This window comes from Macaca thibetana, chromosome 20 (assembly GCF_024542745.1).
Source record: "Macaca thibetana thibetana isolate TM-01 chromosome 20, ASM2454274v1, whole genome shotgun sequence".
Taxonomy (NCBI): Eukaryota; Metazoa; Chordata; class Mammalia; order Primates; family Cercopithecidae; genus Macaca; species Macaca thibetana.
Genome location: NC_065597.1, coordinates 19,584,941 through 19,612,445, shown reverse-complemented (window position 1 = coordinate 19,612,445; position 27,505 = coordinate 19,584,941). Strand labels below are relative to the sequence as shown.

Here is a 27,505-nt window from a genome sequence, read left to right as displayed (position 1 = left end):
TACATATACATATATACGTATATACTTATATGTATATATACACATATGTGTGTGTATATATACGTATTTTTTTAATTTCAACTTTTTATTTATTTTATTTTATTTTATTTTAGATACAGGGCATATATAGGCAGTTTTTTTTACATGGGCGTATTGCACCCAGGTAGTGGGCACAGCACCCAATTGGTAGTTTTTCAACCCATGCTCCCTTTCTCCCTCCTGACTCTAGCATTCCATAGTATCTGTAATTCCCATGTTTATGTCCACATGTGCTCAGTGTTAAGCTCCCACTTATAAATGAGAGCATGCAGTATTTGGTTTTCTGTTCTTGCATTAATTCACTTAGGATAATGGCCTCTGGCTCTAATTCATTTTAGGAATGTTTCTTTGCTCCCTCCCTGAATTTCTTTTCTTTCTGGGGGGTAGAGGTGCTGAATTGATACCCTCCTGTTCACAATGCAACATCTGGTATTTTTTAATTGCCAAGCCTATGGAATCTCTTTTAATTATAAACCTCAAATCTTCCAAAGGAAATTTTAAGTTTCCTCTAGGATTCAGCCTAAATTGCACTTATACCCAAAGCCACTCCTTCCCCGCCACCTCCTGGTCTTAAGCAATCCTTCTGCTTTGGCCTCCCAAACTGCTAGGATTATAGGTGTTAACCACTGTATCCGGCCTATGAGACAGTTTGTATGATTGTTACCTGGGCTCTCTCCTTTAGAATTTCTCATGAGGCTGTAATTAAGTTGTCAGCCAGGGCTGTGTTCTTATCTAAGTTTTGACTGGGAAAGGATCAACTGCCAAGTCCACTTATATGATCACTGGCAGGATCCAGTTCCCATGAGCTGTTGGGTTGAGGGTTCATTTTCTAGCTGGCTGTTGGTCGGAGGTTGCCCTCAGTTCCTTGCCATGTGGACCTTCTTGATAAAACAACTTGCCTCATCAAAGCCAGCAAAGGAATACATCCACTCGACTATATCATGTAACCTAATCATGGGAGTGACAACTCACCACTTTTGCCATATTCTGCTGGTTTGAAACGAACTACTCAGCCAGCACCCATTCACAGGGAAGGAATAAAGGCCTGGATGTGGAGGCAGGATTGCTAGGGGCCATCTCAGAAGCTGTTCGCTGCAGTATCATTATAGGGAAAAAAAATTGAAGACATCTGTGTCCACAACCAGCTTATAAAAAGCTTTGTCCATAGGCAAGTGGCTGTTTTCACACAGGAAAACATCTGTTTCCATAGAGGCAGCAAGCGTGGTCTGGGCCTTACTCAAATCTACAAGCTTTTATCTGCTTGGGCAGCATTACAGAGCTGGCTGCTGCCAGTGCAGTTTTCCTAAATTGACCTGGCTGAGGCAAGAATTAGATTTCAGAGACAATCTTTTCACATAATGGCCTTTTAGATATTATATGAAAGAGTAACCATGGGGCTGTAATTTATTCCTCCCTCCTCAGGGATCTCTGAAGAAGTTTTGACACTGACCAGAATTCTTTGCAAATATCGACTCATGGAATACACTAACATAGAAGACAAATGAGGGTCCTGAAAGGGTTGGCTATATCCTGACTACTGATCTAGAAATGATTTCAGCATTACGTCCTGGTCCATTTAGATTGCTTATATTAAATTATCCTGCAAATCATGGGAAGCTGGGCTGAAGCATGTAAGTTATACATATAATCAGAGCAAAGCCATGTGTCTAGTGGAACTCCAGAACTCAGCAGCCTTCATGGCTAATGTGTCCCATGTGCTTGACATACTCCAACACCAAAATATGTCTGGCATAGAAAAGGAAGCTTAGGAAGCTGTATCTGTGGATTAGGAGCCTCCCAGATGTTATGTATATTGCTTCTTCTGTCTCTTATCCATTGATAATTATGCACAAGCTTGGTGGTTCTGAAACAGTAGAAATGATAAAGGTGGAGGCAACTTTAGATTGGTTAAATGGCAATTGGGATAATACATCTATAGTTTTTGACAGCTTTAATTGAGATATAATTGACATACAACAAATTGCATATACTTTAAGTTTTGGCATATGTATGCATCCCTGAAATCATAAATACAATCAAGACAATGGATACTCATTTGATACCACTGACCCAAACCATGATAGATGCTATGATTAGGGGGATCCCTAAATTTGCACTTTTTATGTATCATATTTTTAGCTAGTAGTCAAGAAGTACTCAAGAGACAGTAACCTCAGTTATTATGTATGGGATTAATTGGTAGCAGGAATGTACACGCTTCCCAAAAGAAAGGTGAGACTAAAGAGGGAAATTATAAAGAAGAAAGAAAGTAGTGATGCTTGACCTACTCTGCTGGAACTGTTCCACTGCTGCTGAAAAACGGGATAAAAAAGGGGGAATTGAGAGGGTTTTCAGTAGGGTTTTGGCGGCCTAATCTTGAGGCTTGAGAGGTAAAAATCCAACTTCATTGTTGGCTATGACATGCATACCTTAAGAAGCCCCCTCAAAGTCACTGCATATAACTTAGCATGGATAAGTACAAATCCAATCATAAGGATTATGATTTGGAATGGAAAATACTTATACACGCTGAATGTAATCCCTCAGTTAAAGCCATATTTCTTTTTTATGTAAATTAAATAAGGGTTTGGGATCTGCCCACCACCCCTCAGTAAGAGAATCCAAAGAACTAAAAAGTGATGTGGATGGAATGGCTTGAGGGCAATAACTAAAATATGTGGAATTATTAACTCTTGGCAATCAGTCTACAGAAATCCACATAGGGGCTGGGAGGACAGTCTAAGAGGCCTAAAGGTGAAACTTGGAGAATGCTGATATGCTGTGGTAGACAAGAACAACATAATAGTTAAAACTCTAATTTGGAAAATACAACTGGAGAAAGTATTCTCTCATTTCACCTCCATCACCTAAGTATATAACAGGGATGGATGTCATGTGAGAATGGAGGACTCTGCCCATACATTATTACACTGAATGTGTTCCATGTTCCATAGTCACCCTCCACCTCGTGTTACCTGAAATGATAAACGAGAATCTTTGCAATTGCCTAAGACCTCCTCTGTAGAAAACATTAAATAATACAGAGTTCCAGGAGTAAAAGAGAACATTAATGCCTTAATCAGCATTAATGATCAAAATAGGGATACTGATCTCAATTAATTATTTTCCTTAAATGATAAATGAAAATTTATATTTATGGTATACAATGTGGAATTTTAATGTATGTTTAAATGTAAGTATAGCCATTATAGAAAACAATGTAAAGGTTCCTCAAAAAACTCTAATTAGAACTACCATACGGTAGTTTCAGCAATCCCACTTTTTGGTATATTCCCAAAGGAAGTAAAGGGAATATGGCAAAGAGATAGCTGCACTCCCATGTTAACTGCAGTATAATTCACCATAGCCAAGACATGGAATCAACCCAAGTATCCATCAATAGATCAATAAAGAATACATAGTACGTATACACAACAGAATACTACTCAACCTTTAAAAAATCAGTAAATCCATTGATTCTCTTTTAATAGCCCTTACACACCAAAAAGGTAAAGCAGTTAGCTACACATACTGATAGTGGACCATTGGGAATTTGTCTAGGTAGATCCAACATAGCCTTGGATATGCCGTAGACATAATTCAGAAAACCAGAAAGCAAAACCAATACAAGTACACTAAGCGGAAATGGATCAAAGACCATTCAGTATAGATTTTAGCTCATGCTTTCTTTTCTACACCTATTTCAGAAGTCAGGCAAGAACACTGCCTCCACGTATTAACAGGGCTTGCAAAAAGACACTGAAGTTAACCAGTACACTACCACAATCTAGGGTAGGTGTGCTTGATCTTGATAACCAGTAGGAGTGAGTTGATAACATCAATGATATCTTAATTGCCTCCTCAGAGGAAAAAGCGAAGTATACTTTAGAGACTGAGTCACCCATCTGTCAATAAAGCATGGCAGATAAACCCCCGTACAATTCAAGACCTGCCCCAGTCCTAAAAATTTAGAAAAGAACATGAGCCAGATCAGAAGAGGCTTTCCTCCTATCGTAAGAAATAATTTAGAATCTGTCTTGACCTTGTTACTAAACAGTCCAGAGACTGGAGAATCTGTTTGAGTTATGGCATAATCACATCTTCCACTCTGGGATATTGTTAGTCCTTTCCACAAAGTCACTAGAAAGAAATCTGAGATTGAATTGTGCCCTGACAGAAACAAGCAAATAAAAGATTTATAAAGGGCTGTCAATCAGGCAGTGTCTCTTGAGCCTTATGACCCGAATGCACAAATGATTGTAGAAGTGTCAACAACTGGAACACACACAGACTAGAGCTTTTGGCAGAAATCAATATTGCTGTTCAGTGGAGACGGCAGAGATTTTGGACTTGAAAGCGGTCTGATGCAGCTGCTCAATTCAGCCCTTTAGAAACATAATTGTGAGCTTGTTGTTAGGCATTGGCAGAAATTGGTCCTACATCAAGAGACCCGGCAATCCTGAAACCAGAAACACCCATCATGACTTGGGTGATGTCTGAGAAACACTCAAATTGAGGAAACACCTCAATGGAGCACACTGTTAAATGAAAATGGTGCTCAAGAGTACACTTTGGCTGGGGGTTCCAAAGTTCACAGCATTTATGAATAGATCTCTCCCTTGCATTTGGAGCCAATAGTAACCCTCCCTACCCTTTCCAGCCCATCCTGATCCACAGTCCAAGGATCTCCCTGCTGTAGCTGCTGAATTGTCTAAGCCTTTAAATTATCCCCTGGCCATACAAAATAGTTGCTAAATGTACTGACTGGATTTCATGAGGCTGTTTCGGAAATTCAGCAGTTACCTGTCCTGCATATGCTAAATCCTTAGTGGGAGAAGGAAAAAGGCTGAAAGGGCATTTACATCAAATCGACTCACTAAGTAGAGACATTAGAGGGAGCTATCTTTCAGGAGACAGGCTATAGCTGATGAAGCAACCTGAGAACAGATACTGTGCATTACTAGACTCATCAAACATCAAGCTTGCCAGCAACTCTGGGAAACAGCATCTGCCTTTACTCAGGGGATGTTTTAATAATAATAAAATCAGATGTATTTAACATACATTGGTGCTACTGACAAGATGTCAGTAGAAGTGTGCAGTCCAATAAGGTAGCTGCAAGCTACATATGACTGTTGAGCATTTGAAGTGTGGCAAGTCCAAATGAGAACTGTCATATGCATAAAATGCATATGGGATTTCAAAGACAGTATGCATATGCATATAATATGTAATTATACAGCATATAATATATACTATGTATAATACATACTGTATAATACAATATGTAATGTATTATATATTTTATATAATATATAACATATATAACATATGCTATATGTTATATAACATATGATATGTCATACGTTATATAAATATATACTATAATACTATATGATATATTTATATATTATGACTATATAATATATAATTATATTATATATTCTATTATGCTATATATTATATAATTATATATAGTATATTATGTAATTATATGTAGTATATAGTATATTGCTATATATTATATAATATATATAATTATATATATTAAACAGGCTGAATGTAATCCCTTATTATATAATTATATTGTAGACTATATATTACACATTATATATGTAATTAATATATAATGATATAAAATATACAGAATATAATTTATTCTGTCACTATTCTGGAGACTAGAAGTCCCAAATCAAGGTTTTCAAAGGGTCATGCTCCCTCTGCAGCCTCTAGGGCTCAGGGGATTCTCTCTTTCCTCTTCCAGCTTCTACATGCCCAAGGTGCTTCTTGATTTATGGCAGTATATCTCCAACTTTTGCTTTCATCTGGCAGTATATCTCCAACTTTTGCTTCCATCTTCATATGGCCTTCTTCCCTCTGTGTCTGTCTCTCTCTCTCTTCTGATCTTATAAGGATTCCAGTCACATTAGATGAAGAACCACTTTAATTCAGTATGACCCTATCTTAAGTTGATCACATCTGAAAAGACCCGATTTCCAAATAAGGTCACAGTCACAGATACTGGGGGCTAGGACTTAAACACTTCTTCTTGGGGAAACACAATTCAACCCATACAGACACTCTAGTAGGAATCCCAAATAGGTTAACTGTGTCAAGGGTCTTCAAGACCAGCGCCCAGTTCAATGACCATTAGAAGAATTCACAACATTCATGGCCAAGGTTTATTACACGGAAAGGATACAAAGCATAATCGACAAGGAAAAAAAGGATTATGTGGAGAAGTTGGTAAGAATCAGGCGTAAGATTCCAAGAGTCTTTTTCCAATAGAGTCACACAGGTGTGCATAATTCCTCCAGCAGTGAGTTGTGACAACACGTGTGAAATATTGTCTACTGGGAGTCTTTTTAGAGACTCAGTGCCCAGGGTTTTTATTTGAGGCTGGTCTTGCAGGCACCCACTGCTTATCATATACCAAAATTCCAGACTCCCAGAAGGAAAGTAGATGTTTAACACACACCACATCATTTGCATAGTCTAGTCACAATGAGTCATCCTTATTATTTAAAGGAAGTTTATGTCAGTGGAGAGAACTCTTGATCACCTACATTCCCAGATGACAGCCAACCTTGTATGTAGGCTTTTCTAAGGATAGTAGTGTCAGGTTGGCTCTTTTAGTCTCAGACTTTTCTGCACGCTGACAAAAGAGAAAAGTCAAAAGTTATTTTTAAAAAAGTGTTCTCCGTCTCGAAAGCCCCCTGGATCATTTAGTTAAATCATACAAGGATCTTACAATGTTCATATCTTAACTATTCTATGAAACAGAACATGTTAGACAAGAACTGGCTAATTTAAGCAAATAATCATGACATCCAAATTAATAAACATCAAAGGTGGTCTTTTTATTATATGATATTCATTATTGTTATTAAAAACTTCTATTTTGGATTCCTTTTCATAAATTTCTTTCATATGAAGTCATATTCTGAACTGTGAAACTCTTACATCTCTTCTTTTACAAACTAGAGCTTTAATAACACAATAATCTAAATCATATGTTCTCTGTAGGGGCAATATCTTACTCAAGGAAGAAAAAAATGGTTCTTGGGGAAAAAAAAACTTACTCTTTTTATGTATAAAACAATAGATATGCATCAATACACACATAGATAAATAGGTATCTGTGGTATTAAAATTCCATGGTGGGAGACAGGAGTAAAACAATTTAATAAATTATCTCATACGACTTTCCATTTATTCTATTTACTTATCTATCATCTATTTTTCTAGCACTATATATCTGGAAGGACTCAAATCAAGTTGTTACTGTTACATCTGACTAGTGGGATCAGGGTGAATATAAGAAAAGACTCAATTTTTACACTTTGTGCTTCCTTTTACAATGATCATTTGCATATAATAATGTAATAAACATAAAGTCACTTAATCAACTGAAAGAATCAGTAAAATACACATCCCTTTGTCTTGAAGAGACATCCATTTCAGTTATACACATGGCGAAATTGAGAACTTCTTAACCAAATCAATGAATCCATTTGAGGTGAAAAACATCAATATGGAGTTTCGTAGTTGAAGGAAGAGATTGACTAAAGAAAAGCTAAAACCCAAGATACAGTGCAATCAAGTGAGGCTGTATTTTGAAGAAAAGAGCTGTCAAATATTACCTATTTCAAAAGTGTCATTGGGTCAAGCTTTACAGATGAGACCAGATTTTCTGTTTGATGCACACACACACACACACACACACACACAGACACACACACACACACAGACTCAAGAAATTGGCTTGTGGCAATATGAAGTAAAGTTTTAAGATAACTGACATAAAAGTAAAACTTTATTGGATTATTTTTGAATTAACTTAGTGATACAGGAGTGCCAGGAAGGAGAGTGTGGTCCCTTTAAATGATATGGAAGGTGGGGAAGGGAAGTGCTGGATAGAGATGGGTGGGTCCCTAGCTAGGGCTCCACCCGCAGGGACTTAGGTGAGGGCAGGCATTTCCCGGCCAAATGTTGCATTTCCCAAGACCACCCTGGCCTGCCACACCCCCCACCCTGGGCCTATAAAAACCCTAGACCCTAAAGGGCAGAAGTTTCTGGACGTTGTGAGGAACACGTGGGAGAAAGAAGACACAATTGGCTGGCTGGGGAAGTCGGAGGATTGCTCAGCAGTCCGAATTTAGGGGAAAACCATCTCCTTTCTGGCTCCCCCATCTGCTAAAAGCTACTTCTACTCAGTAAAACCTTGCACTCATACTCCAAGCCCACGGATCTGATTCTTCTGGTACATCAAGGCAAGAAACCCCGAGATACAGAAATCCCTTTGTCCTTGTGATGAGAAATGGGGTCTAATTGAGCTGGTTAACACAACCTATCTATAGATGCAAACTAAGAAAACACCCTGTAACATGTGCCCACTGCTTCAGAAGCTATAAACAATCTCCCCTATACATTGCTGTGGGTTTGGAGCCCCCACAGTCTGCCCGTCTCTGTGCTCCCCTAGGGGTTTGAGTAGCCGGGCACTGAAAAAGAAAGCCACACCCCCATCGCATATCCTGCCAGAGGGACAAGGGAACCTTTCCCATATCAATAGTAATATCTATAATGGTCCATCCTTTGACCATGAGATAATGTATAAAATCTTCTGGAGTATCCCTACCTATTTTTCAAGATAACAACAAAAAAACTCAAGGAATTACAGAAAAGAGAAGCAACTGGATTTTTGAGGATTGGCTGTTTTCAAGGGATTTAAAATTTGTAATAAGATTCTCATAGCAAAGAGGTTTTGGGTCTCATCATGAGAAAGTAAAACAGATAATAGAATATGAGACTGCCCACATAATAAACCACTGACTAAAAACAAACCTGAGTACAAGTAAGAAATTTTCTTCTTTCAGATTCAGGAAAGGGTGTTGGGAACATTACAATTAGGAGAATTATTACAAAGCTTATGTATTCCAAAGCTCATCCTGAGAATTCTGTTTAGAAAGATTTTTCAGATTAATTCACCCTATAATAACTACATTGATACTTTCAGCATCATTTACAATTCCTGGTTTAATTAAATGTGTATATTTAATTAAATATATTTGTATATACTTATATATCTATGTCTGTATTGAATCTTAGTTTCTCTAAAGAAATCTGACTGTACTATTAAACTTTGTGCTTTTTCTTCCCCCATCTAGAAACGTTCCACATTGAAATTTTGTATAAACTAAACACTAACTGTTCTACTTAACAATAATTTCTATTGTGTATTTTCTCTTCTACTTATCAACACATTTTATAATGCCAGCATTATACCAAAACAAGCCAAAAAATACAATATTTTAATAGAGTACAGACCAATCCCTCATATACATAGAAATGAAGAATCTTTTCAGAATTTTAAAGGGCACCTGTGAAGAATTTACAGATAACAGCATTCCCAGCAATGAAAGACTCTGGATTTTCCTTAAGATCACTAACAAGGCAAGAATTTCTCTTTTATAACCTGTATTCAACATTGCACTGGAAGTGTAACCAGTACAATAAGGCAAGAAGAAGAAAAAGAACACAGAGAATGGAAAGAAACTAACTATCTACAGATGGTTGCCTGTCTTCAAATTGCCTTTTCTGAAAGAACTTTTAAGTTCCAATAAAAACTTCAAGGCAAAATAGGTTATGGGTTTAATCATTAGAAAGTAAGACAGAAATGAAGACAGAAGACATGATTGTGTATAGAGAAAATGCTAAGGAAGCTATTTTAAAAGCTGCTGCTAGAACTAATATGGGAAGCTAACAATGTAACACAATGAAATACATATATTCTTATAAGAATTGTAAATTCAAATTTAAAAAGAATGGTTTATTGTAGCATCCAAAAACTTAAAATAATAGGAACAGATTTAAAATTGATATAAGAACTGTCTTATGATAAACGGAAAAAGCACACTGCATAGAGAAATGAAAAAAGATGAAAGTAAATGGAGAGATACAATGTTCTTGAGAATCAGCAGGCTAACTATTGTGAAGACCTCAGTTCTCTTTAAACCAATCTCAGTTCTCTTTAAACCAAACATTCAAGGCAATCCTATGCAAAGATCCTACAGACTTTTTAATAGAAATGGATGAGCTAATTCTAAAATTTATATGGCCATTCAAAAGACCCAGAAGATGCAAAAACACTGTGTACAATAAGAACAAAGTGGGGGGACTTACACTATCTGATTTCAAATGTATATTTATAGCTACATTAATCAAAATGGTATAGCACTGGTGTAAAAAAAGGGTAAAAATAGATCAATGAAAGAAAATAGAGTGTCTAGGCCGGGCATGGTGGCTCACATCTGTAATCCCAGCACTTTGGGAGGCTGAAGAGGGTGGATAACCCGAGGTCAGGAGTTCGAGAATTACCAGGCCAACACGGTGAAACCCTACCTTTACAAAAAATACATAAAATAGCTGGGTGCGGTGGCATGCACCTGTAGTCCCAGCTACTCGGAAGGCTGAGGCAGGAGAATCGTTGGAACCTGTGATGGGGAGGTTGCAGTGAGCCAACACTGCACCACTGCACTCCAGACTGGGCGACAGAGCGAGACCCCGTCTCAAATAAATAAACAAAGGAAGAAAGAAAAGAAAGTGTCTAGAAATATGCCCATGGGTATAATAACCGATTTTCAACAGAGTTGCCAAGATAATTCAATAGGGAAAAGGTTTTCTTTTCAACAAATCCAATGAAAACAATTAGATGTCCAAATGAAAAATAGAAGAACTTTGTTTCTTATCTCATACCATACACCAAATTACATAAAAATAGATGCAGTTGAAACACTGAAAGGTAAATTATAAATATAATTTCTAGAAAAGATTATATAATATCCTCACAACATTTATGAATGCAATGATTTCTAAATAGAACACAAATCATTTTAAAAATCTGATATTTGAAAAGCATAAATAAGTAAATGAATTACAAAATAAAAAATTAGATTTTATCAAAATTGTGTAAGTCTAAACTTCAATAAGACAGTAAAAATTACATAATTGGGTATATCAGGAATAGATTATAAATTACATTATAAAGTAGATTTATATATCATTAGATTTCATATCAAGAATAGATGATGCATTACATAATTGGGCACATCAAGAATAGATTAATAATCCTGACGACTGTAACTCAGTAACAAAGCAAACTACCTAACTTTAAAATGTGCAACTTGTTTGATCAAATAATTTACAAAAGAAGATTTATAAATGACCAATACACATGAATATGATCAATATCTGTAATCATCAAGAAAATGCATGTTAGCATAATGAGATTTCTCTAAGATACCTGAAACTCAGAAGTCTGGCAATTTCGAGTGTTCAGAAGCACGCAGAGCAAATGGAAATCTTCTACATGTTTTATGGGGATGCAAAACTGGAGAACTACTCTGAAAACCAGACTGGCAGTTTCTTATACATATGTTTACTATATGTATAAATGCCTCATCAGTTTTACCTCTAGAAATCTACCCAGGAAAAAATGAAAACTTATGTCCACACAAGGATTTCCACATAATTGTCTACAGCACCTTTATGTATAATAGACCAAAATCAGAAATACTCCAAAAATTGACCAAATGGCGAATAAGTAAATACTAGTATATCAAAACAATAGAACATACTTTTACTTAGCAATAAAGAATGGACTACGGATACATGAGAACATGAACCAATCTCAAAAACATTCTGCTGGAAAAAAGAAAACCTACACTAAAAGTCGATAGCTTATAGTTCTATCTATATAAAAATCTAGAATAAGATAAACTAACCTGTAGTGACAGCAAGATCAGTGCTTGCCTGGAGTCAAGGGTGGTGACTTTTAAAAGGCATAATGGAACATTTGGGGGTGACAGACATGTTCTACATTTTGATCATGATAATGGCTTCAAGGGTGTATGTATTTGTCAAAATTCATCTAACAGTATATTTAAAATCGATGAATTTTATTTTATGTAAATTAATCAATTGATTTGGTTTAAAAACTGCAATAGAAAGGGTAGTGGACACTGTATCTGAGGCACTGAATGGAGTAAACCATTCTTTTTTCCACCCTAGAAACTCCAGGAATGAAAGAGACCTTGCCTTCAGTGCATGAACTAGTCCACACTTATCAGTTACTGGAAATATTTCAGAAACTGATTTCCTCTGATTTCAAAGAATCTGAGGAAAACTTTGACTCTCTGGTAGTCAAACAAATGTTTTTGTACTTGGAGATTTGGAAACTTGTTGTAAATCTAATACTAGGTAGGGCAGCTTGACAAAACAATAATTTGTTGCCTGGGCAGGGTTGCAGTGAGCCGAGACTGCACCACTGAGCTCCAGACTGGGCGACAGAGCGAGACCCCGTCTCAAGTAAATAAATAAACAAAGGAAGAAAGAAAAGAAAGTGTCTAGAAATATGTCCATGGGTATAATAACCGATTTTCAACAGAGTTGCCAAGATAATTCAATAGGGAAAAGGTTTTCTTTTCAACAAATCCAACGAAAACAATTAGATGTCCAAATGAAAAATAGAAGAACTTTGTTTCTTATCTCATATCATACACAAAATTACATAGAAATAGATGCAGTTGAAACAGATACAGGCTCATACCTGTAATCCCAACATTTTGGGAGGTTGAGATGGGAGGATTGCTTGAGCCCAGGAGTTTAAAACCAGCCTAGGCAACAGAGTGAGACCCTATCTCTGAAAACAACCAACCAACCAACCAAAGGTTAACATCAGTTATTTTCTTTACTCCCATTGATTAGTAGTAAGTTCATGTTTAGAAAAAAATTAATTTGTAAACTGGGAAGAAACAATGTTATTATCGCATCTCAAGTTGTACCTGGCAGTTCCCAGGTCAAGTTAAGTGACATTCTCAGGGGAAGCCTCCTGTCTTTGCCTAAATTACACCAAGTTATTTCATGCCTCAACTCCCTCCACATGCGTTGCCCTTGGGGCCTGAAAGTTTTTTCCCTTGTCTTTGCTTGGGTTGACTTCCACTCATTCTTCCAGACCCAATTTAAAAATTGATTTTTTCAAATCACCATTCTGTTTCAATAAGTTGTTCTTTATTAGATTTACTCATTGCACTCCATTTGATGTATTCAGAACATCTATAATATTTGGATATTTGTGTATTTATAAATGAATTTTTTGGCTTATTGTCTGTCCTATCTCTATTCTAAGTTCTATGACCTGATTCCTTTCTAGTGCTTACAAATGCTGTTGATTACTGGAATTGTTCAGTACTTCTGAATTCCGGAGATGTGTACAGGAGGGTCAAAGTTTTTATACAATCAAAGGGAAGATCCCATTTTTATGTGATTTTTCCTAAATCGCCTCAAAACATGGCTTAATCTGAAAATAGGTTGGGGGGTTTCAAAGGCATGGACTCTCATTCTGTCCAATTTTATATTTCTGGTTTCCAAAAGAGTACCAAAAAATAACAACAACAACATAGTATCAAGCGAACAAATTTAAGAAAAAGAATATTCTTTGGAGGACAAGAGGAAACTGAATCATATCATTAAAAACGGTAAATAAAGGGAAAGTATCAAGCATTTATCCTGCCTTGTCTATAGGAAGTACCACTAGGTAATTAACAAAAGAGTAGCCCATAAGAAATGTCTCCTTATAAAACATCACAGCAAATTAAAAAGAAAAAAAAACTCTTCTAACTGGTGTGAGATGGTATCTCATTGTAGTTTTGATTTGCATTTCTCTGATGGCCAGTGATGCCGAGCACTTTTTCATGTGTCTGTTGGCTGTATGAATGTCTTCTTTTGAGAAATGTCTGTTCATATCCTTTGCCCACTTTTTGATGGGATTGTTTGTTTTTTTCTTGTAAATTTGTTTGAGTTCTTGTGCTGGAGAGGATGTGGAGAAATAGGAACACTTTTACACTGTTGGTGGGATTGTAAACTAGTTCAACCATTATGGAAAACAGTATGGCGATTCCTCAAGGATCTAGAACTAGAAATACCATTTGACCCAGCCATCCCCTTACGGGGTATATACCCAAAGGATTATAAATCATGCTGCTATAAAGACACATGCACACGTATGTTTATTGCGGCACTATTCACGATAGCAAAGACTTGGAATCAACCCAAATGTCCATCAGTGACACACTGGATTAAGAAAATGTGGCACATATACACCATGGAACACTAAGCAGCCATAAAAAAGGATGAGTGTGTGTTCTTTGTAGGAACATGGATGTAGCCGGAAACCATCATTCTCAGCAAACTATCGCAAGAACAGAAAACCAAACACTGCATGTTCTCACTCATAGGTGGGAACTGAACAATGAGATCACTTGGATTCGGGAAGGGGAACATCACACACCGGGGCCTATTATGGGGATTGTGGTGGGGAGCGATGGCATGGGAATTATACCTGATGTAAATGACGAGATGATGGGTGCTGATGAGTTGATGGGTGCAGCACACCAACATGGCACAAGTATACATATGTAACAAAACTGCACATTGTGCATATGTACCCTAGAACTTAAAGTATAATAAAAAAAAAGAAAAAAAAAGCTGACAGAACTGACAGAACTTAAATGCTCTAATTTTTCAAAAATAGCTAATTAATGAATCTAATCATTGAGCATTTTGCTGCTAATATAACAAAGAGTGAGGCAACTAGACATCACGTACCTCCTGATTAAAGAATACAATACCGGCCGGGCGCAGTGGCTCACGCCTGTAATCCCAGCACTTTGGGAGGCCGAGGCGGGAGGATCATGAGGTCAGGAGATCGAGACCATTCTGCCTAACATGGTGAAACCCCGTCTCTGCTAAAAATACAAAAAATTAGCCGGGTGTGGTGGCAGGCACCTGTAGTCTCACCTACTTGGGAGGCTGAGACAGGAGAATGGCGTGAACCTGGGAGGCAGAGCTTGCAGTGAGCTGAGATCGCGCCACTGCACTCCAGCCTGGGCGATGAGCAAGACTCCATCTCAAAAAAGAAAAAAAAAAAAAAATACAATACCACCTACAGTCTTTCCAATGGAACGGAAGGAACATGAGCCTGCTGTAGCCTGAGATCCAGCACCAAGTATTTAAAGAAATAGCAAGGACAAAGAACACGTTAAACCACACCATTAGCACATAACAAGTAAAGTCTATACTATGGAAAACCTTACAAATGTCCAGGGTTGATGAACAGATGAGTGGCAAGGTAATATAAAGAAGTGGCAGGAAAGTCTGTCAATGAAAAAATATATCATTTATTTTAAATGGGCAAGAAGAAAACCATAAAAATCACTAGCAGAAGTTCTCTACAAGAAATTAAATGGAGATTCTTTCATGCTGAAATAAAAGGAGGCTAGACAATAACTTGAATTCAAAGAAAGAAAAGCATCGGAAAAGTAACTTTACAGGTAAATAGAAAACGGAATATAAATGTATTTTTTGTTATTAACTAATTTTTTCCTCAACTGTATAAAACAGTATTTATAAGTCTATGTTGATGGACATACAATATATAAAGGTACAATTTGTGTGACAAAATGGTACACTGAAAGAGTAGGGAATGAGCTTTATGAGAGCAAAGTCCTTGTATACTATTGAAATTAGGTTGATATTATCTCAACTAGATTTTTATAAGTTAAATGTTAATTGTGATCCTCAGACCAATCACTAAAAAAACTCAAAATCATATTAAAAGAAATGACAAATGAATTAAATGATATGCTAGAAGTACCTAACAAAAGACAGTAATTTAATAGAATTCAAAAATGCATAAGAAGTACATAAAATAAACACAAATATGGTGGATGTGAGTCCTATCTTATCAGTAAATGCATTACATAATAATGGACTAAGCACTCGAATTAAAAGTAGAGATTGGAAGAATGGTCAACTATACACAAGTCAACTAAACACAACTATACACAAGTCAACTAAACACAACTATACACAAGTCAACTAAAACACAAGTCAACTAAACACAACTATACACAAGTCAACTAAACACAAGTCAACTATAACCTATCTACAAAGGTACACTTTGTATTCAAAGACACAAACAGGTTAAAATTAAAAGGATGGAAAGAGATATACTATGTAAACAATAGTAAGAGAACTGGTGTGGCTATACTAATATCAGACAATATAGACTATAAGGCAAAATATTGTTGTTAGATACAAAGGTGATTTTATAATAAGAGGTTAATTCATCTAGAAAATATAACAATTTAAAATATATTATAATCCAACAATAGAGCTCAATATTCATAAAGAAAAATTGCAGATTTGAAGGAGAGGCACGTCAACCTTAGCAGCTGCAAAAATCAATCCCCCTTTAAACAATAAATAAAAAACTGGAAAGAAATTCAAGAAGGAAATTCAACATTTGAACAGCACTATAAATGAACTAGAACTAACATCTATAAAATACTCCACCCAACAGAACAGACTACAGATTAGGCCCTATGGTAGTCCTTAAAACAAAGCCCAATAAACTTAAAAATATTCAAATCATACAAAGTATGTTTTCTGGCCATAATGCAATTATATTAGAAATCAGTAACAATGAAATATGGAAAACTCACAAAAATGTGGACATCAATAATACACTATTAAATAACCAATAGGTCAAGAAGAAATCCCAGGTAAATTTGAAAAGACTTGGAAATAAGTGAAGGAAAACACAACATATTAAAATACATGAAATGCACCTAAAACACTACTTAAAGGCAAATTTATAGCTCTAACCTTCTCTTAAAAAAATAAGACGTTTTCAGACTAATAACCTATCTTTGCAACTTCTTAAGTAACTAGAGTAAGAAGAGGAAACTAAAGCCAAAGCAAACAGAAGGAAAAAATAAAGATTACAGTGGTAATAAATGAAAAAGAGTAGGGAAAGTAACCAAAACCAAAAGCAGGTTTTTTGAAAAGATCAAATAACCAAACCAAAAGTAGGTTCTTTGACGAGATCAAACCAAATTGACAACCTGTAAGACTGATAAAGAAACAAAGATAGAAGATGCAAGTTACTAAAATCAGAAATAAAAGAGGAGGTATTTTTACTTATATTTTACGTATCTTAGAAATTAAAAGTATTATAAAGAAATGCTATAAACAATCATATACCAACAAATTAAGATAACCTAAATGAAATGGTCAAATCCTCAGAACGACAGAAACAACAGACTCAAAAAAAGAAACAGGAAAAAAATTAGAAAATTGGAATAGACCTATAAGAAGAAAAAAGACTGAATTAATAGTGAAAAACTTCCTATAAGAAAAAGTACAGGACCAGATGGCTTCACTGGTGAATTCTACCAAACGTTTGAAGAAGAATCAACAACAATCTTCTACAGATTCCTCCAAAAAAACAGAAGAGGAAAGAGAGGAGAGACACTTCACAACTCATTCTATGAGGCCAGTATCATTCTGAAAACAAAATCAAAGACATCCCCCAACACACACACACACACACACACACACCACCGCACCAATTTCCCTCATGAACACTGTTGCAAAAATTCTCATCAAAATACTAGTACACATGTAACATGTGAAGGATTATACACAATGGATGAGTGGGATTTCTCTTGAGGAATGCATAGTTGGCATATCATATAAAAATCAACAAATACCATAGGATGAAAAACACGTGACCATCCCAGTAGACAGAAAATAAACATATGACAAAATTCAAACCCTTCCACAATTAAAAAGGAAAACCTATTGGCAATAGGAAGGAGCCTGACAAAGGACATCTATGAAAAGCTCAATGCTATCTTCATTCTTAGTGATTAGTGACTGAAAGTTTTCTTCCTAATATCAGGAACAAGACAAGAATGTCAGTTTTCATCCCTTATATTCAACACGGTACTACAGGATCCAGTTATGGCACTTAGGCAAGAAAAAGAAACAAGGTAATCATATTGGAAAGGAAGAATGAAACTACCTCTATTTGCAATTGATATGATCTTGCACAGAGAAAATCCTAAGGAATCTATAAAAAATTAGAGGCCATAACTGAGTTATTAGAAACTCAGTTTCTAATGTATGAAGGATACAAAATCAAGATATAAAAATCAGTTATATTTCTACAGACTAGCAATAAACAATCTGGACATGAATTTAAGAAATCAATTCCATTTTCACTAGCACAACATGAATGGCACACCTAGGAATAAACATAACCAAAAAGTGTAAGATGAGCATACTCAAAACTGCAAAAATTTCTGAAAGAAATTTAAAAAAATATAAATAAATGTAAAGACATCTCACATTTATAGACTGGAAGACAATCTTTTAAAGACGGAAATATTTTCAAAAATGATCTACAGATTCAATGGAATCACTATGAAAATCTCAGTTGCCTTTATGCAAAATAAGGCGATTTAAAATTTAAATGGAAATGCAAGGCACCCTGAATAGTCACAGTAGTACTGAAAATGAAGAACAAGGTCAGAGGACTCACACTTTCCAATTTCAAAACTTACTACACAGCTACAGTAATCGAGACTGTTTTGTACCAGCATGAGGACAGACATACAGATCTATGGAACAGAATTGAGAATTCTGAAATAAAGACATACATTCATGATCAGTTAATTTTCAACAAAGATGTCAAAACTTCAACTAGAGAAGAGTAATCTGTTTTATAAATGGGCTGGGATAATTGGATATCAACATGGAAAAAAAAAAGAAAAAGATTTTGGAACTCTACGTTATATTGTGGTAACAGACTGCCACGACTTGTTTTCTGGTCACAACCCTGCTGACCAAAACAAGATCTGGCCCAAACAGGATAAAGTGAAGAAATTAGCAGGAACCAGCAGAGGGCGATGAAAGCGATCCCTAGTTGCCCTCATTGCTCATTGGACTGGGATACTCCCACCAACGCCATAACAGTTTACAAGTGCCAAGGCAACTACCCAGAAGTTACCACCCCTTTCCTAGAAAGTTATAAATAAACTTCTCCCCCCAATTTGAATTGACTCACCCATCCATGTAATTGAAAGCGAATGTAAGGGAGTACAAATACAGTTTGTAAAAGAGCCCATAAGTTGGTGACTCTGGGCCCCCTGCCTATGAGTTAGGCCTGTTCTACAAAGAACAGTACCTACAGTTCTAAGAGATGACTAACAGCACTGGCTCACCCTTGAATTCTTTCCTGTGCAAAGCCAAGAACCCTTCTGGACTGAACCCAAAAGTTGAGGCTTGCTTGTGCTGTACCATCATCTATAAAAATTAACTCAAGTGAATCAAAAACCCAAATCCTAAATATAAGAGTAAAAACTGTAAACTGCTTAAAAACATAATTGTATATTTTGGTGACCTTGGATTAAGCAATGGTTTACCTACATTTGACAGCAAAAGCACAAGCAACCAAAGAAAAACAGACAAATTAAACTTTACAAACTTCAAAACTTTTGTATTTTAAAGGATATTATCAAAACAGTGAAAAGATAACACACAAAATGAGATAATTAAAAATGGGCACAGGACTTTTACAAGGAGATTTATATCTTCAATGAATCAGGGTTTGACAAGAGAAACTGCAGCAAAGACATGTGTGTCATCATCTCATAGCTCATGCAACTTACATACACATTGTTGGACAATCATGAATCACTCGCTATATATACATGTAAAGGCCACATAGATGCTCATCCAGCATGTGCTTAATTTGTTAACTGACAACTCATTTTTTCCCAATGCAACTCATTCCATTTAAGAACATTTTAAGCCATTCTACAACGTAAATGTATTTCAAAACATCATATGGTACACAATAAATATATATGCTATATTTGTCAATTAAAAGTACAAAAGAACATCCAAAATGGTACAAAAACAAGGAGAAGCAAAGGATTTCGTAGACATTTCTTCAAAGAAGACATATATGTGACTAATGTTTAAAAATCTTCAAAATCAAGAGTCATCAGTGAAATGCAAGTTAAAACCTCAATGACATACCACTAGATGTTCTCCTAAATGGCTATAATTTTATTTTTTTTAATTTATTTATTATTATTATACTTTAAGTTGTAGGGTACATGTGCATAACGTGCAGGTTTGTTACATATGTATACTTGTGCCATGTTGGTGTGCTGCACCCATCAACTCGTCATTTACATCAGGTATAACTCCCAATGCAATCCCTCCCCCCTCCCCCCTCCCCCCTCCCCATGATAGGCCCCGGTGTGTGATGTTCCCCTTCCTGAGTCCAAGTGATCTCATTGTTCAGTTCCCACCTATGAGTGAGAACATGCGGTGTTTGGTTTTCTGTTCTTGTGATAGTTTGCTAAGAATGATGGTTTCCAGCTGCATCCATGTCCCTACAAAGGACACAAACTCATCCTTTTTGATGGCTGCATAGTATTCCATGGTGTATATGTGCCACATTTTCTTAATCCAATCTGTCACTGATGGACATTTGGGTTGATTCCAAGTCTTTGCTATTGTGAATAGTGCTGCAATAAACATACGTGTGCATGTGTCTTTATAGCAGCATGATTTATAATCCTTTGGGTATATCCCGAGTAATGGGATGGCTGGGTCATATGGTACATCTAGTTCTAGATCCTTGAGGAATCGCCATACTGTTTTCCATAATGGTTGAACTAGTTTACAATCCCACCAACAGTGTAAAAGTGTTCCTATTTCTCCACATCCTCTCCAGCACCTGTTGTTTCCTGACTTTTTAATGATCGCCATTCTAACTGGTGTGAGATGGTATCTCATTGTGGTTTTGATTTGCATTTCTCTGATGGCCAGTGATGATTAGCATTTTTTCATGTGTCTGTTGGCTGTATGAATGTCTTCTGTTGAGAAATGACTGTTCATATCCTTTGCCCACTTTTTGATGGGGTTGTTTGTTTTTTTCTTGTAAATTTGTTTGAGTTCTTTGTAGGTTCTGGATATTAGCCCTTTGTCAGATGAGTAGATTGCAAAAATTTTCTCCCATTCTGTAGGTTGCCTGTTCACTCTGATGGTAGTTTCTTTTGCCGTGCAGAAGTTCTTTAGTTTAATGAGATCCCATTTGTCAATTTTGGCTTTTGCTGCCGTTGCTTTTGGTGTTTTAGACATGAAGTCTTTGCCCATGCCTATTCCTGAATGGTACTACCTAGGTTTTCCTCTAGGATTTTTATGGTATTAGGTCTAACATTTAAGTCTCTAATCCATCTTGAATTAATTTTCGTATAAGGAGTAAGGAAAGGATCCAGTTTCAGCTTTCTACTTATGGCTAGCCAATTTTCCCAGCACCATTTATTAAATAGGGAATTCTTTCCCCATTTCTTGTTTCTCTCAGGTTTGTCAAAGATCAGATGGCTGTAGATGTGTGGTATTATTTCTGAGGACTCTGTTCTGTTCCATTGGTCTATATCTCTGTTTTGGTACCAGTACCATGCTGTTTTGGTTACTGTAGCCTTGTAGTATAGTTTGAAGTCAGGTAGCGTGATGCCTCCAGCTTTGTTCTTTTGACTTAGGATTGTCTTGGAGACGCGGGCTCTTTTTTGGTTCCATATGAACTTTAAAGCAGTTTTTTTTTCCAATTCTGTGAAGAAACTCATTGGTAGCTTGATGGGGATGGCATTGAATCTATAAGTTACCTTGGGCAGTATGGCCATTTTCACGATATTGATTCTTCCTATCCATGAGCATGGTATGTTCTTCCATTTGTTTGTGTCCTCTTTTATTTCACTGAGCAGTGGTTTGTAGTTCTCCTTGAAGAGGTTCTTTACATCCCTTGTCAGTTGGATTCCTAGGTATTTTATTCTCTTTGAAGCAATTGTGAATGGAAGTTCATTCCTGATTTGGCTCTCTGTTTGTCTGTTACTGGTGTATAAGAATGCTTGTGATTTTTGCACATTAATTTTGTATCCTGAGACTTTGCTGAAGTTGCTTATCAGCTTAAGGAGATTTTGGGCTGAGACAATGGGGTTTTCTAAATATACAATCATGTCATCTGCAAACAGGGACAATTTGACTTCTTCTTTTCCTAACTGAGTACCCTTGATTTCTTTCTCTTGCCTAATTGCCCTAGAATGGCTATAATTTTAAAAGGCAGAAAATAAAAAGTGTTGGCAAGGATGTAGAGAAATCAGATCCCTCATATGTAGCTTGTGAAAATGTGAAATGGTGCAATTCTCCTCTGGAAAGCAGATATTGCTTTAGAAAGTTAAATATAGAATTGCCGTATCACTCAGCTATTTTACTCCTAGGTATGCCCCCAAGAGAACTGAAAATATTTGTCCATGCAAAAGCTCGTACATGAATGTTCCTCACAGCATTGTCCATAATTGCCAAAAAGTGAAAAATTCCACGTCTATCAACTGATGAATAAACAAAATTTGTTATATCCATAAATTAAATATTATTCAGCTATAAAAAGGAATGCACTACTGATTCATGCAAGAACGTGCACAAACCTTGAAAACATGCTAAGTGAAAGAAGCCAACCACAAAAGGCTACATATTGTGTGATTCAATTTATATGAAATGCCCAGAAAATAAAATCCCATTGAGACAGAAAGTAGATTAGTGGTTGCCAGTAGCTGGAGGAGGGGAACAAGGAGTAGCTCTTCTAATAGTAGTTGACAGCTTTATAAATATATTAAAAATAAACTGTATACTTTAAAGGGTGATTTTTTAGTATGTAAATTATATATGTCAATTAAAATTTAACTAAAACCTGAACCATAATGATATCAACTTAATATTTTAACTTCAAACTCATAAATGTATATATTTATCCCCAACAGTGTTTGGAAAAATCTATAAGGTCTTTCTGTGACTGTGATCCAATACTGTCTCTCCGTAATTTTCTCAAGATCCAAATAATGCATAACGCATCTTTTTAGAGTCCCAGTTCTACATCATTTCAAACCGTGTGAAAAATCAGCCATTTTTGGGGTCATTCTCAGGGCTAAATTCGTCCAAATATTTTTCTGGTCTCCTACAGTTATAGTGTAAACACCTAATTTGGTGAGATTTTAAATCTACTCTTTAGAGTCTCTTGGAAGCTTCTAATTTCATTTTAAATTGAACCACAAACTTCCTCTACTTTAAACTCATTTAATCATATTTTTGGTATTTAATTAAAACACGTAACCACTACAGGTAGCATAAGCAGTTTTGAAGGGAACAGAACCAATTCTTGACAAGCATGTAACTCAGCTGGTGTAAATGGAAGGGCAAAGGCAGGAAAAAGGAAAAGCATCTAAGGCACAAGTCAACAGATAACAGAAAAAAACACTGAAAAACCAGTTTGTTCAGGACATTCGTATACAGAAATTAGATTAAATACCTGCTATTATACTTAAACGCGATAGTAAGGTATGGATGAGTCTGAATATGTGAAAAGGTCATTGCACACATATATTAATATGATAGCATGGACCATAGAACAGATTTTGGGGAACATATAAACAGAGAAATTTGACTAGTGTTTATCCACCCATGTATAAACCTGCACCCTTAGTTGAGGATAAAATATCCTTCAGTCCATTTCTAGGACTTTTACTGCAAAAACAAAAAATGGTGATCACTAAACTTTGAAGAATATAAGCAACCCCAACCACATAGAGCCCCACCTCTGTGTCTCTACTCTACTCATGGATTCTAATTATTGCCTTGAAACAGATTATACACCCTGGGTCTAAATAATGTCCTTTGTAGCTTTGGAAATGACTTTTCTCATCTTTTAAACGGCTACAACGATTGCTGTGTTGGTAGATAGCGAGTACCAAAGATGTCCACACCCTAATTTTCTGTGAATATATTGCCTTATACCACAAAAGGAACTGTGTAGACAAGAGTAAATCTTCCTGAGATTAGATTATCTTTGACTACTAAAGTAGGTCCAACCTAATCACATGGGTTTCTAAAAGTAGAAGAACAAGGTAGATGAATATGTCAGATGCAACACAAGGACCTGACCGACTCTGGGTGGCTTTAAAGATGGAGAGAGACCATGAGTCATAGAATGTGGGTAGCTCCTAGAAGCAAGGAAATGAAGACCTCAGTCCTACAACCACATATAACCGAATTCTGCCAAAAATCTAAATGAGCAAAGAAAGACATTGTCTCCCAGGGCCTCCAGAGAGAAACAGCCCTGGCCACACCTCAATTTTAGCCCACTAAAACTGGTGCTAGACCTGGATCTACAGAACTGTAACATAATACATTTATACTGTTTTAAGACACTAAAATTGTGTTAATTTTTAATACTCACAATAAAAAAAATAAAATGAACTCATCCTCACAGAAATGGGACTAATTTTAAACTAGATGATTCATGTAAAAAGGATATACCGTTCCTGATACTAAAGTTGTTAGTAGTTTTACCACTGCTCTTCTGTTATTGTTAGTCTCACAGCACTTAGAACATGAGGCATTGTTTCATAGATATATTTATCAAAATAGATTGCATGCCCCTTGATGGCAACAGTCATGCCTAATTTATTTTGGAGTACTCATGCTAGCCATACCATTGCAGGTTTTTTAATTCTTTCATATATCTGTGATTAAACAATTGGACAGTATTGCAGGATTTTGCATTTTCAGATACTCAGAATTCTGCGCTAAATAATTATAGGAACACTTGGGAGTTGCTGCTCTACCTAACTGATATGAAACTATGGCAACGGGAGAAAAAAATGAAAGTAAACTATCTTTTGTAATTGGTCTTAGATAGGCAAGAACACGGCCAATAGTGAATTAAGGAATGAAAAGCATTACAGAAGACTAAATGGGATGCAACATTCATAGTTTTGACATAGTTGTTGTTAGAGACAAATTTTATGAATGACAATACATGTAGTCTATATGCATTGCTTATGTGATGTGTATTAGGAGTTATTTTCTTACCATTCTGCTCAATAAGACTTAGTAGAAAAGATGAACAAGCAACAGTAAGAACAGCTCTTTCATCTCTTCTATAAATTTCTTACCAGTCAGTATTAAAATTGTCCCAAATTTAAGCCTGTTTGTGTTACCATATACACAGAATACTCATCAGGGATTACACAAAGAATATTAGAATAGAAAGAAGCTTTAAGAATTTCAATTGAATTACAAGACACCCTGATACTTAGGCACATTTTTTTCTAACCTTTTTTTTTTTTTTTTTTTTTTTTTTTTTTTGCTCAAAGTAGTATCTCCAGAGCCGCAAAGCACAATTTTCACTGCTTTGGAAAATAATGTTGTATTTTCTGAGTCAAGTATATCTGGATAATTACTTATTTGAAGTCTACAAACACAACTTTTGAGATATTGAAAAGCAAACATGTAAGACAGGTTAAAACAAGAAAGGTATGTTTATAATACACTATTGTTTTGGTTTAGGTATCATTGTATCCTTAAATCTTTGACCATATAGAAAAAACATAATCTAGAGACTCACAGGATTTGTGTTCATCTTTCTGCGGCAGACAGACTCAAAGATGGCCCCATGGTTTCCATCTCATGCTTTGGCTCTTGCATACTCTTCTCCCTTTGAGTTTAGGTCAGACTCGTGAGTTTGTTCTAGCCTGCAGAATACAACAAAAGTGGCATGCTATATGTAATTATGACATGTAAGATTGTTAACAGCTGTCTTCCTAGGAGACATTATTTCCCTTGCTGGCTTTTAAGAAACCAGCTGCCATTGGTGTATTTCCCATATGTTTTCTTGCTTTTTGTCGGTTTCAAATAAATAGAATGTGAGAAACAAACAAGTCTGAAACTGACTTCAAGTTTTAAGAGTGATGAAGTACTATGAAAGTTAAAGAGGCGCACCCCGCCGCCATTTTGTCCCCTGGTCCCTGCAAGGCATACTGACAGCCGGCGCCCCAGCGTGGACCTGTCCTGGTCTGCGCGACGCACGACCCTCATGGACACTCACCCCTGGCCACCCTGCGCAGTTCGCAGTTCAGAGCGGCTCAGAGCTTCCCGCCGGGAAAGGGGTGGGGCGGGACGCGGCAGGGAGGTCTTGGAGAGGCGGGGCGGCTTCCCAGCATACCGCACCACGTGACTCTCAGTGTGGCCGCGCTTCTCCCAGCTGCAAGCGCCTTGTGGCCCGCGCGCAGGCGCACTCTGGTTCGCGCCACTGGGGCGCCCAGGCGGGAGGTCGGAGCATCTTGTGAGTTAGAATATGGAGAGGGCCACATGACAACCGAGGGTGGCCTCTGTCCAGCAGCTGGTAAAAAAGTCATAACGCTCAGTGCGATAACCTGCAAGAAGACTGAATTTTGCCAACAATCACATGAGCTTAAACGAAGTTCCTTCTCCAGTTGAGCCTTAGATGAGACTAGTACTCTGGCTAACATATTGATTGCAGCTTTGTTAAACTCTAAACGGGACGCTAACTAAATTATTCCTCGACTCATGACACAGAATACATGAGATAATGTATTGTTTTAAGCAATAGCTAATATATTAGGTTTCAAAACCTTTTCTGTACAGGTTGAGACAATACAAGCTATTGCCTCCTATTTCTTATTTAAAGTATTAAATACTAAATCAACACAATAACATCAGTTGACCCATTATGATACTACATACATGAACTGACAAGTGAAACTTCCATCTCTAGGTTGTTTCAAGACTGTATATGAAAAATTGGTTAAATGTTTAAGTTGGGTGCCCAATTAATTTGCTACAAAACTTTTTTTAATCTCTTTTTTCTTTCTTATCTCTGCAATATCTACTAACCAAATTAGGCAAGCTCACATCATAAAGATTTCTAAAATTCATCTAGTTTCCTTAATTCATAGTCATGATCCGTGATTTGGGAGCTATCATATCCCACCTTTCACTGTATCAACTTCTTTTTTTTTTTTTTTTTTGTGAGACAGAGTCTCGCTCCGTCGTCCAGGCTGGAGTGCAGTGGCACGATCTTGGCTCACTGCAAGCTCCGCTTCCCAGGTTTACACCATTCTCCTGCCTCAGCTTCCAGAGTAGCTGGGACTACAGGCACCTGCCATCACGCCCAACTAATTTTTTTGTATTTTTAAAAGAGACAGGGTTTCACTGTGTTAGCCAGGACAGTCTCGATCTCCTGACATCGTGATCTGCCCACCTCGGCCTCCCAAAATGCTGGGATTACAGGCGTGAGCCACTGCGCCTGGCCTGACTGTATCAACTTCATTCTGATCTCCACACTTCACTCTCACTCTTTTTCCCCTTCCTTCATTTTTACCTGAAACCAGAGTAATATTTGCTATATAAACATGTAATTACATGAACCAGATTCTCTACCTGCTTTCCGGAGTCTTTGGGAAAAGGCTAAACTCTTCAGTATAACTCATCTTATGCCCCAGGTTTTACTAATTTCATCTGCCTAGCTAAAAGAAACATATTTTGTTTCCTCAAGGATAAGGATTACGCATGTCTTATCACTTTATTCTCAGCATTCTGCATGTTTGATTCAAGCCTCAAACAAATTTGACATTTAATATTTGTTGAAGTAATACCTGAAGCAATAAATAACATATTTTTAAATGTATGTCAT

General features: G+C 36.6%; 1 long non-coding RNA gene across 1 annotated transcript in view; it reads right to left on the bottom strand.

Moving 5' to 3' along the window:
* Positions 1–26,045, bottom strand: part of LOC126943795 (uncharacterized) — a 187,224-nt gene extending 161,179 nt beyond the window's left edge. The window contains exons 1-2 of the long non-coding RNA XR_007721860.1: positions 25,898–26,045; positions 25,418–25,544 (exon numbers count right to left, since the gene is read on the bottom strand). This is a non-coding gene — a long non-coding RNA (uncharacterized LOC126943795). The remainder of the gene's footprint in view (positions 1–25,417; positions 25,545–25,897) is intronic.
* Positions 26,046–27,505: the final 1,460 nt, after the last annotated feature.